We start from the raw sequence: 22,477 nt of genomic DNA, 5'->3' as shown, positions 1-22,477 counted from the left end.
TTATCTTTTGGTAGGTACATTTAGAGGAAAGAATCATTGTTGAAAGGACATACAAAAATAACGTCTGGATAAATATACATCAAACTCTGACAATTGGCGAGGTACATGGGAAACTGGTTTCTGAGAAGAAATCTGAATCCCATTAAAAGTGTATCAGAAAATTGTCTAGTGTTTTTATTGAGAATGCTGATTTCCAACCAGAAAGAAATAATGGACTGTACCGAGCAGAAATATTTGGGGTCCTTTTGTCTTACAGTTGGAAACACTGGCTTGGCTTTTGCTCTGGGGCTGGAGGCTCAGGCATGAAGCAACTGATATGGAAATTCTGCGTTCCTATGTGCCCAAGCCCATGCCAGGCACCAAAGCAAGACGGAGACAGTGAGCGGAAATTGCAGGGAGGCTGAATTGTAATGGAATGCAAGCGAAAATTTCGTGACAAAGGAATCTCTCTGCGTAAGTCCTTCCAGAAGTCCTGAGTTCCCTCACGGTGGAGGTAAGCAAGATAGCAGAGAAAACAGTGGCCTCGTGGTAGAGATATTTTAGAGCTGTTTACCCAAGTGCAGAATCTGGACCTCTGGCAGAATGCCAAACGATTTTTGATGGTGCATTGACAAGACATTAAATCACATTGAATCCCATAGTGAGAAAGTTATTTCCTTGCCCATTTCTTTCTTTTCCTTTTTTTTTTTTTTTCCACTGGACCGGGGGTTCACAGAACTGGATTAATCATATTTCTCAGTACATCACACCATGTCGTCTTGGTCCTTGCATGAACCACTTTATTATATAGGTATTTTTTATTAGTTGTTTTTAAATAATATTATAAGCACCCCATGAATTTATCACCCAAAACAAAATCTCAGACCTTGACAATAACTAACTAACCAAAAGTCTCCCTGTCCCATTCCTTGCCTCTAACCTGAAGCAACTGAGACCCTGAATCCTGATACCCTGAATCCAATTCCCTTGCTTTCCTTTTAATATACTTAATATAGTTTAATATAGCTGCTCTTATATGTATTCCTAAAAAGTATATTTTGAATTTTAACTGTTATTAATTTTATTAAAAATGATATTTTATATATCATCAAAAATGGTATATAAAATTTTTGGACTTATTATTTCATATATATTATATTGCTGAGTCATCCATACTGTTGCATGTCACTTAAGTTCCTTTGTTTTGACTACAGTATAATATTCCCTTGTGTGAGGATTCCACAGGCTTCTGTAAAGATATCACTTTTTATACCTATGTTCATGGAAGCATCATTCACAAGCGCCAAAGGTAGAAGCAACCCAAGTATCCATCGACAGATAAATGAATAAACAAAATGTGGTATATACATACAATGGAATATTATTCAACCTTTAAAAGGAAAGAAATTCTGACGCTTGTTACAACATGGATGAACCTTGAAGAAATTATGCTAACTGAAATAAGCCAGGCACAACAAGACAAATAAAATATGATTCCACTTATGTGAGGTACCTAGTGTACTCAATTTGATAGAGACAGAAGTAGAATGGTGGTCAAATGGCTATGGTGGGGAGGGGAAGGGGGGTTAGTTTAATAGGTACAGAATTTCAGTTTAAAAAAAATGAAAAAAATTCTGGAGATGGATGGCGGTGATGGTTGTACAAAAATGTGAATGTACTTAATGCCACTAAACTGCGCACATAAAACTGGTTAAAATGGTAACATTTATGTTTTGTGTATTTTACCACAATTCATAAAAAAGATATCGCTTTACCATTGATGGGTATTTGGGTTATTTGATTCTTCCAGTTTGTCAAAGGAAAAGTCTCACTTTGGTTGTGTATCTTTAATACCTCTCTAGTATCTGTTTCTTTTCTTTCCCTTTTTAACAAAGAGCAAAGAGGCCTCAGGCTCAAGAGCTCTCAGCAGGGAGTGGTATCTAGCTAGAATCAAATATTATTGTTTGTTTTTATTTTACTTATTTTTGTAATTACTTTCTATTTTTGGCAAGTGATGGTTGGTTTTCCAGTTACTGTAGTGCTATAAAGTTGTTTTTTAAAAAAATAATAAACATACGCAAGTATAAAATAGGAAGTTAATTTGAAGAAAAATATCAAGTGGTGTAGGGATATGGCATGAATTGTGGAATTGGTACTTGAATACTGAAGCTTGGAAAACATGATTTTAGAGGTTGATCAGATCTGATTGAACCAGTGATCTCTGTGGCCCTTTGAAGGTTTAATAGTCTCTGGAAGTCCAGAGAGTGTAGACCATTGGAGCTCAGTGAGTGCTAGAATGGTCAGAGAAGGCTTTGTGTGAGAACTGGGACAGGCTTGTGGCCTTAAAGGATGAGTAGGATTTAAATGAAGATAAAGAGGAAATGAGAGTTCTTCCAAGCAGAGAAAGTGGTGTGAATGGAGGCATGAAGGTGAGACTAATCAAGGTGTGTTTATAGGCTACTGGGTTTGCTTGGTGGAAGCCAAGAGTAATGATAGAAAATAAAGAAAATAATTTTGGGTTGGGTGGAGGAGGCTAGATTGTCAACGCCTGAAAAATCCAGAGAGGACTTTAGACTTAGTTTGTGAGGTAATAGGGAGCCACAGAAAGTTCTTGAGCAGGTACATGACATGATGAAGGGACTCAAATCTTGATCAACTACCACTTAGTTTTTGGTCAAATTTCTCTCTTTGCTCAGCCTGAGACTGCTGATTCATTCATTCATTCATTCTTCAAATATAAGTAGTGACAATTAAGTTCGCGAACTCATCCTAGAAAAAGTGCTATATATACTTCATTGCTGGCTATCACTATCGTCACCTTCCAAGCACTCCTCTTGGGAAGCTGTGCACCGATGCCAGCGTCTAGTCCACCCTTCAAAGCAATTTTGGAACTCTTTCTGGAATGGCCATAAGAGCTGTTTTTGTATTATCCTTGATGTCCTGAATGATGTCTTCCTTTCAATATTTCCTTTATCTTCGGGTAAAGAAAGAAGTCATTGGGGCCAGATCAGGTGAGTAGGGAGGGTGTTCCAATACAGTTATTTGTTCACTGGTTAAAAACTCCCTCACAGACAGTGCCGTGTGAGCTGGTATGTTGTGAGGCAAGAGCCATGAATTGTTGGTGAAAAGTTCAGGTCATTTTCATCTAACTTTTTCACTCAGCCTTTTCATCACTTTCAAATAGTAAACTTGATTAACTGTTTGTCCAGTTGGTACAAATTCATAATGAACAATCCCTCTATGTCAATAATGGTTAGCAACATCGTTTTGACTCTTGATTTGGACTGATGGAAATTTTTGGTAGTGGAAAACTGGCTGACTTCCATTGTGCACTTTGATGCTTTGTTTCAGGGTGGTATTGGTACACCCATGTTTCGTCACCAGTGATAACACAGCCCAAAACATCGTCTTGCCTCTCCAAAAGGTCTTGGCAAACTTTGACTCTCCTTTGTTTTTGTTCATCGGTGAGCTCCTTTGGGACCATTTTTGCACACACCTTTCTCATGCCAAGATTTTCAGTTAAGATTTTTCTATAACTGTTTCTCTATCGACGTTTACTTGGTCAGCTATGCTTCTCACAGTCTGCTGATCATTTTGACACACAATTCAACAAATTTTTGTAATGTTTTCGTCAGTTTTGCTTGTTACTGGCCGCCCTGACTTCTCCTCATCAGTGACAGGTTCTCTCCCCTCAGAAAAACGTTTAATCTGTTTGTACACTGTTGTGCGCTGTTTTCTTCACGGCATTATCCCCATAAACTTGGACTAACATGTCCCTGATTTCACTTCCACTCCTGCCAAGTTTAACAAGAAATTAATGTTTGTTTGTTGCTCTAATTTAAGCTCAGACATTCTCATGACAGCACACAAAAACACACGATAATGAACGCCACTCCGCATGACACCGCCACACATTGACACAAACACAGCTGTGAGGCACTGATATACCAAGGTTATGAAACCTTACCGGGCTGTTTATACAGTGCTGCTCACGGTGGCAAGTTCGTGGACTTAATTGTCAGACTTCATATTTATCAAAGGCCTCCCATGTACCAGACACTGCCCTGTGGATTCAGTGATGCACAAAAACATAGTCCTCATTCTCCAGAGCTCTAGTGGGTGAGCCAGACGTTAATGAAACAATCACATAAATAAATGTAAATTTATAAATGTAATAAGTCCAACCAAGCAGTTGTTCCTGATGCCCCAAGTGCATACATAGGAGGAAGGCTTACCTTGTTCAGTTGAGACAAAGCTGTTCTGAGGAAATGACATCTGAGCTGATATTGAAAGGATGAGAAGAAACTAAAATAACTTAAGAGAAAAGAGAAAAGCATTGCACACAGAGTAAGCAACATGCCCAAAGCTCTATGGCCTGCAGAGGAGACCTGGAGAGCCTCAAGAGCAGGAAGACATGAAGAAGGTCATTGTGGCTGTGTCTCAGGGAATTCAGGGAATGTGGTGAGAAAGGAGGCTGGGAGGTCAGCAGAGGCCAGACTATGGCAGAGCCCAGTGGGCTTTAGGAAGGTTTTGAGCCTTTATCCTCGAAGACTGGGGAGCCATTGACAGGGCTGTAGCATGATCACATCAGTGTTCTAAAACAAGGTCAAATATTCTGGTACCTGTGAGGATGATGAGTTGATTGCGAGTGGTGCCCTCAGAGGCAGCCCCAGAACTATCCAGGTCCCAGGTGATTGGGAAGCTTGTCCAAAGAGAGAGGCAGGAGGCTGAGTTGGGCCTGGGGGGTAATAGAGGAGTAGCAAGGAGGAAGGAGAGACTGTGAGGATCAGACAGAGGATAAATCCAGGAGGGACACCTGTGACTGAGGACGGGGCTCATAGACCCATGGGCAGGGTCCTACAGGCAGTGCAGGAAAGAGGCTGGAGCTTGGAAGAGGCTGAGGTGAAGTCACTGGCAAGTTAAGCTGTGACAATGACTAAGTTTGTCCAGGAGAGGGCTCCACCTTGGCAAAATGGTTAAGCCTCCATGACTCAGATGATCTCTGAAGTCCCCCAGAGAAAAAATGTCCAAGGGCAGGGCCTTGCCGGAACCCCTGCCATAGTTGGAGGAAAGGAAGCCAGGGACAGTGGTTGGGGGCAGGCTGGATGGTGATGGTTAGAAGCAAGAAGGGGACCAGGAAGAGCTCAGAGCCCCAGGGGCCAGGGTGCATGAGTGGGGATGGAGGGGAGGCCACAGGCAACATGGAAGCCAGCAAGCCTGGGAGGCTCTGGAGGCCCAGGCTTGCCAGTCCTCAGGGCACTGACACTGTGTGGCTTTCTTTTTGCTTTCTCCTAGATGTGAAAGGGAGCGGGGAGCAGGGAGAACACTGACCGGGAGGACAGGAGGAGAACTGAGCTGGAAGGGAGAACTCCTCACCGTACTCCTACTTTATCCCCCCCGTTTTCTTTCTACACCTCCCTAAGCTGCAGAAAAATAGAGAAACAGGAAAAAATGTCTAAAAGGAGCCAGACTGTAGGTGGAGGGAGGGAGAAGAGCAAACCTGAACAAGAAGCCCAGGATCCTTGTCAATATTTTTAAGGAGAGGGAGAATAAGGTAAGTGTGGGCAATCCGAGGCTTGTGTGCACATGCATGCTTGCACACACCTACACTCACTCAGACACCTCTACGCACACTCTCACACACACTCACCCACACAGACAACACTCACACACCACTCGCTTACACATACTCGCCCAGGCTCAAACTCGCGTTCCCCACACACCTCCCCTTATCCCCCAGGAGAATCCTGGCAGCTGTTCATGAGAGTCCTGGATCTCTACGGGGCTGTGTCGTGAGCACCCACTGCCAAAGTGAGTGGCCCCCTAGTGTGTGGTGTGTGTGTTGTTTTAAGTAAAAGATGTGATTCAGAGGAGTGACGGGTGAGTGGGTAGGGATGGGGATATGTCAAGATGTGGCGTGCATTTCTGAGGGGAATGAATGTAGTGATGTGTGCACTCATTCATTTCTTCATTCATTTCTTCATTCATTCAGTTAGTCATTTACTCAACAAGGTTATGGGGGAGCCACCATGTTCCCCCAGCACCGTGCTTAGTTAACAGTGAATGACACAGATATGATTCCTGCTCACAATCTAATGGGCTCCAGAGGAGACAGGCCTTCAGGACACAGATGGCAAAAGCCATGATGGGGGAATGTGGTGGGCTATGGGAGCCAGGAAGAGGTGAAGTGACCCAGAGAATTTCCAAAGAATGGGGTGTGTACCGCAGCAGGGTGAATATAGCAGCTGGTCTGGGGACCATCTCCAGAATGGAGCTGCATGTCGACGTGGTTTGGTGGGGATGTGGATTGGGAGGTGTGGGCTGTGATACGTGCATGTGTAGGCAATGTGTGTGCATGGGAAGGTGTGAGGTGTGTATCATTATCAGAATTATCAGAGCAAACCAGCTCTTTATTACATGTATAATTTCCCTGCGTCCCATCAGGTCCCTCTGAGCAGGGAGAGCTGGAGTGGAACTAAACCAAATAGGGGATTTAGCAACTTCGAGGGGCTGTGGCAGAGCTTCAAGTGCTGCTGATGGATGGTGTTGGCAGGCAGGGGAGGGGAAGGGGTATTCACCAGAGAGAATGGAGGGCAGTCATGGGGGAGGGGAAGAGGATGTTGGGGGAAGGGGAGTCAGTAGTCTGGGAAGGCAGGACTCGAGGGCAGTGTTGGCTGGCCTGGAGACATGACCCAATGCTGGCATCTACCTTCAGGGAGGACGTCTGGGCCACGTCCAGGGATTGGCCGTTCCCTGCAATAACCTAGGTGAAAAAAAGGGATGGGAGAGGTAATGCCCACCTCAGCCCTGTCCTGCCTGGGGCGTGGTGGGAGGGGGTCACGCCTGTGGGCCTGGCTGCACAACTGCCTCTTTTTGAGGGGTATTTCCTGCATCACATATGTGGGAAATGGCCTGGAAGTTTAGTGGGAAGAAGTCATCTCAACGTTGGGTTAAATCTCAGCCTTGTGATAGGATTTTTGGCAAGTTACTTTGCAGAGTGGTGTAATAATAATTACCTTGCAGGGTTGTGGTGATGATCTGTAGTAATATATAAAAACTCTGGCACCTAGTAAGCACTCAACAAATGATGGCTTTTTAAATTGAATTTATTGGGGTGACATTGGTTAATAAAATTATGTAGGTTTCAAGTGTACAATTCTATAATACATCATCTGTATATTGCATTGTGTATTTACCACCCAAAGTCAAATCTCCTTCTGTCACCATACATTTGACCCCCTTTACCCTTTTCTACCTCCCCCGTTCCTCCCTTCCCATCCAGTAACCACTAAACTATTGTCTGTGTATATGAATTTTTGTCTGTCTATTGTTTTCAGTTTTATATCCAACATGAATGAAATCATATGGTTCTTGACTTTTTCCATCTGACTTATTTTGCTTAGCATGATAATCTCCAGATCGATCCATCTTGTTGCAAATGGCAGTATTTCATCTTTTCTTATGGCTGAGTAGTATTCCATTGTATACATGTACCACATCTTTAGAATGATGGCTTTTTATTAAAGATGTTGCATTTGTCCATAGAGCTGCATCATCTATGTGCTAATCAATCTACATCTCTTTAAGGTTCAAATCCAGCCCCACTCAGTACCCAGCCTCAGAACTGAGCCAGGCCTCTTGGGGCAGCCCCTTCTCCCCACCTGGGGCTGGAGAAATGTTTCTGAATAAGAGTGTCCATTTCTCTCGTTGTCCCTTCAAACATGTTTCTATCATTGGTTTCTTTTTTCTTCTTTCTTTTATTTAATTTTTCTCTGCTTAGCCAAGTAATGCATACTCACTGCAGAAAATAATTGTAAAGAAACAGGAGAAAGAAAGTTTTAATCCCACTATCAGAAGCAATTATACAAAGTGCTAATGTTTCTGGAGTGCTGCTGTGTATCAAGCATTATTTCAATTGCCTTGGATGCTTTATTTCATTTCATCCTCACAATAACTCCGGCAAACAGGCACCAGCATTCTCCCCACTTAACCGGAAGGAGCCAAGGCACAGAAGGCAACTTGCCCGAGATTACACAGCTAGTAAGTGGTTATAGGAAGCATGCAAACTCAGGCAGACTACACTTTCCTTCCAGTCTTTTTGCCCTTCTGTTTTCTGAGGGCTTGCCACTGGCTTCCTATAGCCACTGCTGTCTTAGATGAGCTAGATCTCTAGCCTTCACTTTACAAGTATTTATTACTCACCTCCTCCATCCCCGGTGAAGTGCTAGGCTCTGCTGGAAGGCAGGAGGCAGGTACAGAGAAGCACTTTCAGGTCCAGCTTCCCGCAGCCCTGTAGGGCAAGGACCAGAACACAGTGATGAAAGAATGCAGAGGAAGCAGCAACAATGCCTTGAGTGGGGGCTGGGGGAGGAAGCTGTTTCTCTGAGGACTCCACCCCTCAGCTAAGCCATCTCCTAACCCACTTCTCCCAACTCCCATCCTGGCACTCTGGCTCCTTCTGCGGCGTGCATGGCTCTGCCACCCAAAAGGCCTAAGGCCCAGGATCCCACAGTCCTGGGGGTTGCGGAAGGCCCACGAGCTGTCTCAAAGGGACAACCCGCCTCTCTCCCCTCCAGCCAACCAACCCACTTGCCACCAGATGAATCATTTAAGCACACTCCATTATGTCCCCATCCTGCTCAAAAGCTGTAGCACCCATTTAAGTACAAACTTCCTGGCTGCGGTTCAGGGATGGTCTTGCTGATCTAATCTCAAACTGCCATTGCAGCCTTCTTGCTCCTACCAGTATCACACAATCTCCTGCTTGCTTGCCCCTGCGGTATCACACAATAATACCGCAAACTGGAAAACGTCTCCTTTTCAACAGCTCTTTCCTTCTCTGCCTATCAGTGCCCCTTATTTTCTTCAATCCTATAATAAATGCACCTTACAAAACCTTTCATGGTTACCCTCCCCAAGCACAATGACCACCAGGTGTACCTTTTCCTTTGAGTTCCATAGTCCTTTTTACTCCTCTCGAGACATCGACCTTAGTCTGCTGATAACGTAATTATTTTTTTAATTGAAGTATAATTTATATACGGTCAAGTGAAATAATCTTATGTGAATTTTAAATTAATTTTCGCATACACATACATAACCTCTAACCAGATACAGGACATATCTAGCACCCCAAAAGGATCCTTTGTGCCCCTTTCCCCACTACCTTCTATTCTAACTGCTGTCATCCTAGATGATATACTATATATTCTTTTGTGTCCTACTTACTTCATGTAACGTATCTGTGAGATTTACTTACAGTCTCGCGTATTTCAGTAGCTCATTCTTTTTTCTTGCTTTGTAGCATGCCATTGTGTGAAAATACCAACATTTATTCACTTGTTCTCTTATGGATGGACATTTGGGGTGTCCCAGTTTGGGACTCTTACAATATCAGCTGCTGTGAACATTCTTGTACATGACTTTTGCTGGACATAAGCATTCATTTCTCATGGGCATATAATCTGGAGGAGCTTTGCTGAGTTGTAGGATATACATAGCTTCATTCAGTAGGTACTGCCAGATATTAGTCCAAAGTGATTCTACCGATTTACACTTCCAGAAATGTATGTGCGTTCTAGTTGCTCCAGTGTTGTCAGTCTTTTTAATTATAGCCATTCAGGCAGGTATTATGGTTAGTTATTTATGTTTCAATAATAATAATAATAATAATAATAATTACCATCTATTGATCAGACATAGCACTAGGAACAATTCTAGAAAATAGATAGTATTATCTCCATTTTATAGGTGAGGTTCTGAGTGACTTGTAAGTTGAACAGGGTGACGTGGATAATAAGTAGTGGAACCAGAACACAAATGCAGAACTGTCTGACATGACACCAAAGGCCCTGTTTGTCTACATATATCACACTGCCTTTCTCCTACCACACTTGCCTTATTCCTGCTCAGATGCTCTGTAGTGCCTAAGTAAGAGCTTAATACAGGATTGTTAAATAAATGAATTAATGTCCATGAAGAGGCTGTTCTTAGAAGCAGATGTCACAAAGGGAAGGACCCATCCAGCTGTTCTAAATCCCAGTGACTGACTGGATTCAGGTGGAATCTGGCAGGCTGCCCTAGGAATCAGGGGACCTGGCTCCAAGAAAACGAGAGAGAGAGAGAGAGAGAGAGAGAGAGAGAGAGAGAGAGAGGAAGGGCAGTCCATTACCTTTAATTAACTTGGCCTCAATTTCCTCATCTGTAAAATGGAGATAATAATACTGACTTGGCTAACGACAGAATGAGAGGCAGTGCTTTGTCTTTTGCAAATTGTAATTTTTTTTTTGAAATCGACAGAATTTTAAAACCATAGCCATCATCTATGGAGCTTCATAAAATATATGGATTCCAAGGGCCCAACCCTGGAGATGCAGATTGGCATGATCCAGGGTCGGCCTGGGTATATATGTTTTTAAAGAGCTTCTCAAGGTGACCCCAAGGCTCAGCTAAGAATGAGAACTGCTGGGGTAAAGATATGTATGTGTATTATTATCATCATTAACTGTTAAAGTATTATCATCATTGTTATCTTTTTGGGAAGGGGTAGAAATGGGGAGACACCTTTTAGAGAAGTCTTCTGTAAAGCATGTAGATCCACTGTAAGTGCTTAGTAAGGACCACTGCTAATGTCTTCATACCCTGGCCATCTCTGACCTGGACTCTCATGATGGGTGAGTGTATAAGTGTGTGTGTGTGTGTGTGTGTGTGTGTGTGTTTCATAAATATTCACCTGGAAAGGACAGTGAGAAGAGTGCCAATCATGCAGGGGTTCCATATTGAGAGGAGGGGACTGGAGGCAGGAAGAACCAGTAGTCTAATTCCTGGGGCTCAGGCCTATGGACTTATCCTCAAGAAACAAGCAAAAGTGACCACAGTCTTGGTTCCTTGAGAAGCATGGCTGTTCTTGTCACTCTGACTTGGCCACAGTGGGGGTCTGAGTTCACCACAGTGTCAGCCCTGCCTGCCCCTATTGAGCTGGGGAGGCCCTGAGATCAGCCTGAGAATTCAGCAGCCAACCCTCTTCTTCCTGTTAGTCCCGCCCCCCGCCAATATCCAAGGATATTATCCATCCCTGAGAGATCGAAGAAGGTCAGACCAGGGCAAAGACCACCCCACCTACCCTCTTTCTGCCCCACTGGGCCAGTCACTATCCAAGGACAGGAGGCCAAGTTCTGGGTCTCTTCCATCATTTATACTTAGGCAGGAAAGGGACCCTGGGGATGCTATGGGGCTAAGCTAGTGCCCCTGCATGTCCTGTGGTGGGAGGGAGTAGAGGTCCTGCCAAGGCTCAGAAAAAGATGTGGGAGAGAAAAGAGGAAATAAAATAGAGGGCAGGATTAATGAAGTGGCTTTAAGAGCTAATAGTGCATTTACCGACATTCTCCTCCTCTGACTCCCATTCAGGGAACCTGGCCACAGCCCTGAGGCAGCCTGTCCAGCTCCCAGTCCACCTCTTAGGGATCCCAGGGCTGGAAAGAGGCAGGACATCTCTCAGGTGATGTCTCTTATATACCAACCTCTAGAGATGAAACCCCAGATCTCAGCCCCTCCTATGCAGGCCCTTCCCCAGAGCTACCGCCAGCTTCCAAGTAGCCAGTGGGAGGTGCATTATTGGATGGTAATTTGGGGACCACCCTCCACCCTGCCATGGGGCAACAGCCCTGGCCACCTTCAACAGTTTCTTTCACCTTTCCCCATCTCATTCCCTTCTTTCTCCCAGGCCTCTTCCCTAGAAGATGACCTGGAGCTGGATTCCCAAATAAACAGTAACTAATTGGATTAGGAGCTGATAATATTGTTGACCTTTTTAAATGTCTGCTAGCTGTCTTTCCACCACACTGAGGCTTAATTGTATGGGGTTGGGGGGAGGGTGGGGGACTTCCAGGAGTGAGATGTGACCCCTGTTAACCTCAGATAAAATGGGCTCAGCGTCTTCCCAACTGCCTGTCATCCCCCATGGAGCAGGAATACACACATGCTCCCACTCTCATCAAATAATTACACAGATGATACACATATGCATAGGCATGCACGCAGAGATGCAAACACACCCAGAGGCACATGTGCATTTTCACCCAAACCCACACAGGGCACACATATGACTTTCACCATGTATCATACATGTATACAAAGCCACACTAGTCACTACACATGTGATAGACAAGTATATGCACATACTCAGAGATACACGCTTGCAAAATGCAAGCACGGAGATACATATAAACAAATACAATTACATTTATATGCAATTACATATAATTACATTTATGACACAAATGCATAAATAGATGTGCTCACAAATGAACATAAATACATACATGTAAATAAACACTGACATGCGCACATGTACTCATATACACGATGCTTAAATAATGAACATGCACAATACATGACACGTGCATACATACATATGCATACCGTTCATATACCTTTGCACACCCATCAACATGAGAACCCCTTTCCCCTCCACATAGGCAGTCTGCCCCCCAACCCCCTATCTCTTTCACAATCTCTGCTGCTCCTACTTTCTATTTTTTCCTGGGTTCCCTGGCTGTGTTTTTGGGGTCCTGAGCTTTGAGATCTCTTGAAGCTCTGGCCTGGCCTGAGTGTCTCCATCTCTCAGTATCTCTGGGACCCTGTATCTACGCGGGTCTCTCTCATCGGGGATGCTTAAATTGAGAAGGGCTTGGCTGGTAGGGTAGTGGGGAGGGTATGAAAGGAGGTTAGAAGGGGAGGGTAGGAGATGGGGGCCGAAGAGGATGGAGAGGTGGGTCGGGGGAGAGGACCGGGGAAGAGGGGAGCGGCGAGGGAAGGGGAGCGAGGGGCGGGGGCGGGGCGCCTGCCTGCGCACAGCAGATGTTGCCGCTCCTCGCATGGAGCTGTTAATGTAAGTGGAGTTTCTGCAGTGGTAATTAGGAGGGCCCTCATTACCCTGGCAGAGCCGGCTGAGAGCCGATAAAGCCGAGGGGGAGAGGGGCCGACATCAGGGTAATGGGGGAGCAGGGCCATTGAGGAGCTGGAGCCGAGCCGGGACCGCTCCGCGCGCAGCTGGAGCCCGGCGAGTGGGCCAGGGAAGGGGGGCGTGGACGCCGCCCCGCAGCCCAGTGAGGAGCCGGGGTGAGAGGAGCGAGGGGCAGGCACCGAGCGGCTGGGTCTGCGCTGGGCCTTCGTAGCGCCACGCAGGAGAGAGGATCCGAGAGGACGAGGTGCGAGGGCTGGCTCTGTCTGCAAGAGGCAGGGGTCGGGGAGGGTTCCAGGCCGGCGTGCCGCCTCCGGTGCAGCCAGGGGTGGGGGACATCCACCCAGGCCTCTGCGCCTAAATTCAGAGACCCCTGCTGGCCGGACAGAGGTGAGGCTAGAGGGTGGGGATATAGAAAGGACACCTTTCTCCTCCAGTGTCACCCCACGCCTGTGCCTGGGGATCTAGGACACTTATCCAGAGTGACCAAGACCATGGACTTTAGAATAGAATAGCCAAGACGAAAGTTCATGTCGAGATGGAAGGCTCCCGAATGGCAGGTCACATACTCTGGAGGAGACCAGCGTTCAGGGGTGGAAGTTTAAGCTCTAACTCTTGCCTCCTTGGGGTAAAAGTCCCATTCCCCCACTCCCCTCATAGGTCGTCTTTTTCTGTCTGCCTTCCTCATGTCCTCCCCTGCACCTCCTCACTGCCAATCCTAGGGGAGGTTCCCAAGCACAGAGAATGCTGGAAGCTGAGTCTGAGCAGCTCCAATCACTTTGCTTCCCTTCAGGGCTTTGCAGCAAAGGGTAGGGAGTCAGGAAGGCAGACAGTGACAGCCAGAGACACCTGCAGCTCTACTCCCCAGCCAGGAACCCAGGAGCCCCTCCCAGACCTCCAGAATGGGGGTCCAAGGTGGGGAGTTCATTTTGCTATTTACCTCCTCACCCCTGAGTATTACAGGGTGAGCCTCCAGTGCCTTTCAGACTAAGGAGTGGGCAAGCCCAATGAGAACCATCTCTATAAAACAGACCTGAGTCCCCTTCTCCTGCTCTCCCTGCCCTAGGCCAGAGGACTCTGGGACGACTTCCAGGGGGCAAGGAATCTGCCCTGAGGGCAGGGAGAAGGGAATTGTGGGGGTCTTTGCAACCTCACCTCCTCCATCAGAGGACCCACTATCCGCTTTTAAAATTCCCTCTTCAAACAGCCCCTGACCTGCAGCTGTTTCTGAAACCCAAGTTCATGGACTTCTACCACTCTGGTTTCCCAACTTCTCAAGGATCACATGAGTCCCTCCATTATGGAAAGGGTGGAACAGAGGGGGCTTCTTTCCTTCAGGCTTCGAGGAAGGGAAAGTCCTGCCGTGCTCACCGCAGAGGAACCACATCTCCCAGATGACTAAGGGGATGTGGTGTCTCTGAATACACCGGGGCTGAGGGGGAAATCCTGGGCCTGGGGACAGCCCCAGATGCCCCTCCCATCTTTAGCTGCATGGCAGAGCAAGGGTTAATGGGGAGAGGCTGCAAGGCTGGAGCAGGCGGGGGCTCCCGCCCCCCCCTCCCCCCCCCCCCCGAGTTGCTGACTCTTCCTTTTTGTTCGGGCTGACAGCGAGCACCTGGTGTGCTCGTGCAACAATATTGTTCCTGCCTCCCTCCCCCCAGGCCCCAGGCTCCCCTCCCTCTCCCCCTCCTCATCCTGCCAGCAGCTTTCCCCTCTGCCTCCTCTTCCCCAGCCTCCTCCTGACAGTGGCCTCCTAGGCGCCCCCCCACCCCATGCCCAACCACCACAAGCACCGACCCTGCGGTGTCAATAAACACAACATATGCTGCCATTAATGTGAAAATCGTGCCCTCTACTCCATTCATCCCCTCAGCCTGCCGCCCGCTGGGGGTAAGGGTAGGGCGGTGGGGAAAGAAAGGTCAAGTGGGAAACATTACCCTCTTTTTTGATGTGCTCAGCCCCCACCCCCACCTCCAGCCTTGGGAGCGGGAAAGGAATTGGAGGAGCATGGATGGGATGGGATAAGGGTGGAGGTGCTCTGAGACCCAAGTTCTCTTGACATGTCCACTGAGCCTCCCCGGAGAGACTCAGGTGAGCACCTTCATCCAGCCCATTGGCCTTTTCAACTCCAGGGGGTCAGAGTGAGGCTCCTGTGGCCCTCCCACAGATAGCTCTGTTGCTGACATGTTTCTCCTAGGGACAGCGGTAGTCCTAGGGGCCCCATTCTCTTACAAGTCCAAATATCGTCTCAGTTCCTGGGGACTATCTGTCTGTCCATCCGGATTATAAAAAATAAACCAGAAGGGTTCTCCAAGTGGTGCTGGGCTTCAGAAAGCCCTCATGAAAGGAGAGAAATACCTCAGATGGCTAAGGGAGTGGCCTAGCCTCAGTCTCCTCACCTAAATCACCAGTTCCAAGACAGTGGGGAATAATAAAGATAAAAATAATATAATAACAACAGCTACCATGTATTGAGGGCTTATTTATGTACCAGGTATTGTGCTAAGCACTTTATAGGCTTTATCTAATTTGTCCCCCATAAGGCTCCTATGGGGAAGTTACAACTGATATCCCCATTTTACAGCTGAGGAAAACAGGCTTAATAAGGATAGCTAGCATGTACTGAGTGCTCACTGCACACCAAGCTGAACACACCACTATGCTGAGTTCTCTACATACAATGTCAATGACCCCATCAGGTTAGCACCACTATTAGTGCCATTTTACAGTCCAGGAAACTGAGGTTCAGAGAGGTTCAGTAACTTGCCCAAAGTCACACAGCCAATAAGCAGAACTTGGCCAGGAATTCGAGTATTTCTGAGAGCAAAGCTTGTGATCTTAACCCCTACACAATCCTGCCTCCGTTCTCTATTTTTTCCTATCTTCAGTAGCCCCATAGCATCCCCTTCACGCACCCTCCCCCCCAAACCCATCCCCATGGGACTGGACACACGTAGGGCAGTGGGAGACAGAGTTGAGACTCTTGTTCTCTGCCCAGCCCCTCACTTCTTCCACTGTCACTCCTCGCTGCCACTGATCTGTACCCACCCAGCCTGTATGCTCACTGGCCCCTTATCCCTATGCCCAGCCCCATTTTGAGGATTCACTGTGACAGGCAAAGCTCCCCTTCAGACTCCCAGAGCACAAAGACATTGTGCTTGGCTTTGCAGCTTCTCACTTCTGAGACTCCAGTTGCTTTATTGATATTAACTTAACACACACGCCCCCACTTTCCCACCCACCCCAGCCCAGTCTGACGGGCAGAAATCTGCTGCCTGGGCACCACCCTGACCTCTCTTTTCCTCTTTCATTATCCGCTCTGGGCACCAGGGAGCCAGCACCAAAATTAAAACAATAACTAAGCCCGAAGTGGACCCAGCAGCCCCCACTCCCACCCCAAGGGAGGAAAGAAAGCCACAAAAACACCTGGAGAGGAGAATAATCAATGGAAGGGGAGGGGGTGATCCACTCCCATGCCAGCACCCCCCCACACCCCATCCCGCCTTAACCCTTTATCCCCTGAATAATACCAGGACTCCCCCATCCCATCTCTCCCGCTCCATTCCATAAAGAAGCAGCAGCTTCTGGCAGCTGCTTAACTATTTGGTGTTTTGGGATCTGAATAAACAAATGTAGGACAATGAGGTCCCCAGAAGCCCATAGTCAAGGGCTAAGACCCCAGAGAAGGCCAGTGCTATCACAGCAGGAAGTTCCTCCTTGGGCAAATTCCTGGAGAATTGGTTGATTACTTTATAAAGTACACTACCTTATTTGATCCTCACAATAACCCCACAGGATATGTATTATTGTTGTCCCCACTTTTCAGATGAGAAAACTGAGTCTGAACAAATTAAATGACTTGCCCAAGATCATATCAGCTAATAAGTGGCAAAATCAAGCTTGAAATTCAAACTTAGGACTCGGTTTTCACAGCCTACAACTTAAGCATCTTGCTGAGCTGTCTGCATGGATTTATCCAGTAAATGGCGACCTTCTAGGGAGAGAAGGCAGAGTTTGCACCACTGAACTGTCCTAAGTGTGCTGGGCTCTGCACAGAGGACCTATGCCCCACCCTCCCCTTTTTGCCCTGTGCCTCTTCAGCTCCACCTAGAGTCTGTCTTAACTACTCTATTCACCCACATTCCCCAGCAAGCCCCATCACTGCCCCCACCCCACTCTCCAGCCTCTCAGGGTCTCCTAACCACCCATTATCTTGTCCTTTTTTACCTTAATTTTGCTGATACAAGCATGGGACTTTTCCAAAAGCACTGTACTAGAAAACTGAAGGAAAGACTAGAAAAACCAACACTCAACGCTCCTGTGTCCAGGCACTGTTTTAAGGTCATTACCTAAAATGTGCAAATCAATCCTAAGAAGTAGGTACCCCTATTCTACAGATCAGGACTGAGGGCCTAAAAACTCATAAGCTGATACTGGTGCAGCTGGTGTCTGAATCCAGGCAGTCTACCCTTAGGTAACACTACGTTTTCCAAAAAAGAAAGAGAGAGAGAGAGAGACAGACAGACAGAGACAGAGAGAGACAGAGAGACAAGACAGAGAGAGAGAGGATTTAAAATCTTTTTTTTTAAATTTATTGGGGTGACAATTGTTAGTAAAATTACATAGATTTCAGGTGTACAATTCTGTATTACATCATCTATAAATCCCATTGTGTGTTCACCACCCGGAGTCAGTTCTCCTTCCATCACTATATATTTGATCCCCGAATTTAAAATCTTTATAAGTTCTTTATTCTGAATAAGACTGTAAGCTCCTTTAGTGCCCATCATTTCATTCCTACAGGGTAAGGCAGAGTAGGACATCCATAAATGTACACCAAAGGAATTCTAAGACAACTAAAGGCCACCTGTCTCACGCCACAGGCACAGACAGACAACACCGTGCTTCCCTTTGCCTCAATCCTGGCTAGCTGGCTTTGGTATTTGAACCAACCGCACTGACTCTTGGCCAGAGGTAGGCTCAGCTGATCTAAGAGCCAGATCTGATGAGATCCTCAAGCCTTTCCAGAACCCTTCCCATCTTCTCATTGGTTTCCCTTGACACTGTAGGTACTGACCCAGTCTTGGGTACTGACCCAGTCTTCTCAGCTGGTTATAATAGTCCCCCCCACACACCAATTCCTGCCTCTACCTCACTCCAAAGACTAGTCAACCTTTGTGAGTGCCCCTCATGTCCCTGCCTTTCAGAGGTCCTGGCTCCCCCAGCCCAATTTTCTTTGCTCTGCCTATTATCCTACAGCATATTTGTGATTAGGGCTGGCTCTGCCTTTCAGAAGCTCAGCTCCCTCACCCCACAGCCTGGTTCCAAGTTGTCTTGAGGACAGATGCCCTGGCCCTAGGAGCCCCTCAGCTGCACACCTGCCTCCTGTCCACAGCTGACCAAAGACTTTCTTTCTCCACCCCCTCAACACAAACCCTCTATTGCTCTGTTCCTGACATGAGTTTCCTCCAAATCCCCATACTGCCTCCCATGACCCACTTAGAATCCTAACTCTCCAGACTTAAAATAGAAAACACTCAACACAAGCTTTTACACTTCCCACTACCAGCTGAATAAAGGTTGTGTCTAGCAAAAACAAAATAAGCACCTACTATTAATAATAGTTGCCCACCAATTCAGAGTGAGTGGCAGTCATTCATTTGCTCTCCCCAACCCACTTGCTACCTGTCCCCAGGGTGTATAAGTGCATGTGGGACTTTCGGGGGTGTGGGATACGTGTGTGGGAGTATGTTATGAATGGTGTGTATTGTGTTTTCCCCTCCTTAGGAAAAACTGCAAAGTGACTCCTTGCCCTGGGCTCATCTGTAATCTGGGGCATTGATTGGAGCCCATTGATAGCTGATTGTTTTCACACGTGACTCGGTCACATTCCTCTAATCTCCATCCTTCTGCTCAGTTTGCATGACAAGAAGCAGCCTCAGTGGGGAGAGGTCGCTCACCTCTGACCAGGATATAATTGGAAAAAGAAGGTCATTGCTGCCTTTGCTTCTGGGGGCAGATCAGCTTTGTTCCATTTGTGTCATGAGCTCCCGCCAGCACACACTCTCAATGACATGGAGACAATGGCTATGCCCCACAATGGAGCCCACAGAGATGTGCTCGACATGACACAAACACACCGTGGGACCCACACTCACTCTCATCAGGACAGGCATGTACAACAACGCACACACAATAGGTACTTTCAATAAACGCTGATGATAACACCAATGTCACTCAGGACAACGCATGTGACATCTACACACAGAGGACGCATAAAGAGATGCATAAAACAATGCTTACCCAATGACACAGGTACCCAGGGACATACACACATAATGATACTCACACAGACATATCCATGAGGGCAAAGAGCCCAGGCTGAGGCACCAAACCCAACATGAAAAATGTGCAATAGTAATACCTTTCTTCAGGCAATACCCATGTGGGACGATATCAGAATTACCTGGGGAGCTTTAACAAAATGCATGTTTCCAGGAACCCCTGACGCCCATACATATCCCTTACAATATGAGTGCTTGTGGGCAGACACGTTTATGTTGAAAAGCTCCCGCAAGTAATTCTGACATGCCCCCAGGTTGAGGACCACTGAACAGATACCACCAGGTTCCTCTCTGTTAGGTGGCAGAATTTGCCAGCAGGGGTATTGGGCTGTATTTTGTTTTCTCTCACTCAGTTTGGTAACTCAGTTTGGGACAGGCAGGAGCTGAGAAAAGGATGTCTGTGGCCAGGAGATTAGGGGTCAGACAATGAATGGCCCGGAACCGAAAGTGTTAAAACTGGGCATTGACTCTCCCGGCAACCTTGGCTGGCCTAGTTAGTTTACCCAACAGCACACGCAGACGGACCCTTCGTGTGGGGACTGTCCGGGAAACTGCCCTGTGCTCCGTCGCCAGGATGCACAGGCCCAAATCCCACCCCGCCTCCGGAGCCGAGTCTGCTGCAGCCTTAAGTATCTTTGGGGGGCACTGGCCAGCTCCAGGCCCGGTGAGCCTGCCCTTGGGGCACTTCCCCGCTCCAAAGCCCTAGGGTGCTGTGCTCCACACTATTAAAGCCAGAAAGTCCCTTCTATTCCCGGCGTGGCGAGAGGGCAGGATGCCCCACCCCCACCCCTGCCACGCCAGGAGGCCTCCGGGAGAGGGCAGAGGGAACCGTGCAGGGACCAGGTGTCGGAGGCGACGGGTCACTTGAGCCCCAGCTTGGAGGTGCGGAGATCCGCGGAGACAACACAGGGTCGCGCCGCCCCCTGGCGGCTCAAAGGCAGAGTTAAGGCCAGAGGGGCGGGCGGCTGCAGGGTCAGGTTGGTCCCGGACAGGTTCCTCCTTCCCAGCGTTGAGGGGTGTAAGGATGTTAAAGAGACTCCCCCTCGAAGAATGTCCCGTCCTGTCCCTTCCTTTCCGCTCTCCTTCTGTCCCTTTCTCCGTTTTTCTCCTCTTCCTCCCCCCTTCTCTCCCACTCTGCCTGCCCTTCCCCCCTCCCCTGTCCCCACTCCCTCTCCTACCCGCCTCCCTTTCTCTCGTCCTTCGCCCACCCCTTCCCGCCCCCGCGGGGCAGCGCCTCGGTGAGCCCGCTTGGCAGTTAGCCCATTAGATCTCGTACTATTGATCCGCTTCTGAGCCGAAGCTGACAGCCCCCTTCCCGGTCTCCCTTGCCCCCATTCCCGGCGCCCACCCCCCACATCTCCAGGCAGTCCCAGCCTGCGCCTGCCCCCAAGCCCCCCCATGCGGGCTGCGCCGAAGTCTCGCCCTCACGAAGGACAAGAACAAATGTAATTAAAGCGACCGGAGAGGGGGGTGAGCCCCTTGCCAGCACCGGCGCGAGCCGGGGTCCCAGCGGCCGGCTCACCGCCGGCCGCTCGGCTCCCACCCCGCCCCCGCGCTCCCCGCCCACCGGAGTGGGAGCATTTCGGTTGAGCTTTGCCTGTCCTATAAATCCACATATAATTCTCGTCTTTCCTGTTCAGCTAAGGAAAATAAACGTGTAAGGCTGTTTCTGGGAGCCCAGCTCAGGGACCGCTCTAAATTCTCCTCTTATTGAGTCCGGGCTGGAAATCACTCAGCTCGGCGGCGCGCCCCCGCCCCCCCCGCCAGCCCTCGCCTGCGCCCGCGCCCGCCGCGCACACGCAAGCGCGCACACGCGAGGCAGGAGCCGGGTATATAAATATCTCCAGCTCTCCCCATAGCCGGGCAGATTTATTCCGCTGCCAAGCCTGCAGAAAATTGACTTGTTCATGGAGGCGGCTATTGACACATCACCGGGGGGAGGGTTAGGGGAGAAAGCAGTGGAGCCGGCGCCCCTCCATTATACGTTAATGTAATCAGCAGTGTGCGAAATGACTGCGCGGAAAATAGCATCACTGACATTTATATTAGAGGATATTGATGGCAGGAGCTGTGACCGCATCACTCTGCCTCCCGTTTCCACGGATTGACACAGGAGCCTCTTGTTGGCTCCATCCACGCTCGCCTCCCCTCCCCCTCCCCCCTCCCGCTCTCTCTCCACCCACTCTCTGTCTCTCCAGCTCTCCCCCTTTCCTCACCTCAGCCCCCACCCTCCCTATTCACTCTCGCAGTCACTCATTTTCCGAATAGTTCTTGCGCACCTACTGGGTGCCACGTACAGGGGTCTCTCCCCCATGCCTTTCTCTCTAGATTTCTCTCTCTTTATCCCCCACCATGCCCTTGCCCTCTTTCTCTCTCCTCCCCAGCTCTGCTTCCCCCCACCCCCCAGTTCTGCTTCCCCCCCTCCCCCCTCCTTGGCTCGGTGGCTGGACCGCTGCTGTCACAGCAGATAGATAATTGAAAAATGGGCCTCACCTTTGCAGCCAGCAGGAGTGGTTCAGGCAGTTACCGCCGGGGTTACCTACTCCATCTCAGGCCCAGGCTCCAAAAGAGATTCTGAGGAAATTGGATTTTACATGGATGTTTTATTCGGGCAGAGGCTTTAGTGTATATAAATACAGCAAGGAGGCCTTGGTGGCAAGGATGAGTCAGGCGAGACAATCCTGCCTGGGGCCTGGAGGCTCAGGGGAGGCAGGCAGGCCATGTGCTCAGCTCTGGGTCCCAGCCCTGGACATCAGTGTATTTCCCCATCATCATCTGGAACTAAAAGAGGTTAATACTTCTGAACAGCTCTTTGAAAGCTACCTTGAGAATAAAAAAAGTGTGTGATTATTGGGGATTGTTGGCAGGACTGTATACTGAGAAAAGAAGGAAAAGAAGGAAATACACTGGAGAAGTTTGAGGACTGATTCTTTCAATAAATATTTATTGAACCCTTCACTTATGAGGTCTTGTGTTTGGGGCACAGGAGTAAGTTAGACATGGCTGCTGCTTTTAAGGACAGTTTGGAGAATGACAATCTGGAGTTTCTGGTTAGGAACAAGGAAAGGGAAAGGGGGGGAGATGGGTCCTGAGATTATTTCTTTAGGACCTGACTAGCTGGGGAGCTTGGGTGAAGAAGCAGAAGGGAAATTGGTCCGGTTGGGGTTGGTTTTGCCAACCCTCCACCCCCTCC

General features: G+C 48.2%; 1 long non-coding RNA gene across 1 annotated transcript; it reads right to left on the bottom strand.

Moving 5' to 3' along the window:
- Positions 1 to 7,425: 7,425 nt before the first annotated feature.
- On the bottom strand, positions 7,426 to 21,934 carry LOC117035798 (uncharacterized). Its single transcript, XR_004425269.1, has 3 exons — positions 21,778 to 21,934; positions 8,182 to 8,269; positions 7,426 to 7,777 (listed from the first exon to the last, which is right to left on the bottom strand). It is a non-coding gene; the product is annotated as an uncharacterized LOC117035798 (long non-coding RNA).
- Positions 21,935 to 22,477: the final 543 nt, after the last annotated feature.

The sequence above is a fragment of the Rhinolophus ferrumequinum genome, chromosome 16 (assembly GCF_004115265.2).
Source record: "Rhinolophus ferrumequinum isolate MPI-CBG mRhiFer1 chromosome 16, mRhiFer1_v1.p, whole genome shotgun sequence".
Classification (NCBI taxonomy): Eukaryota; Metazoa; Chordata; class Mammalia; order Chiroptera; family Rhinolophidae; genus Rhinolophus; species Rhinolophus ferrumequinum.
Note: the sequence above shows the minus strand (reverse complement) of the source record. Positions and strands in the feature narration are given on the sequence as shown.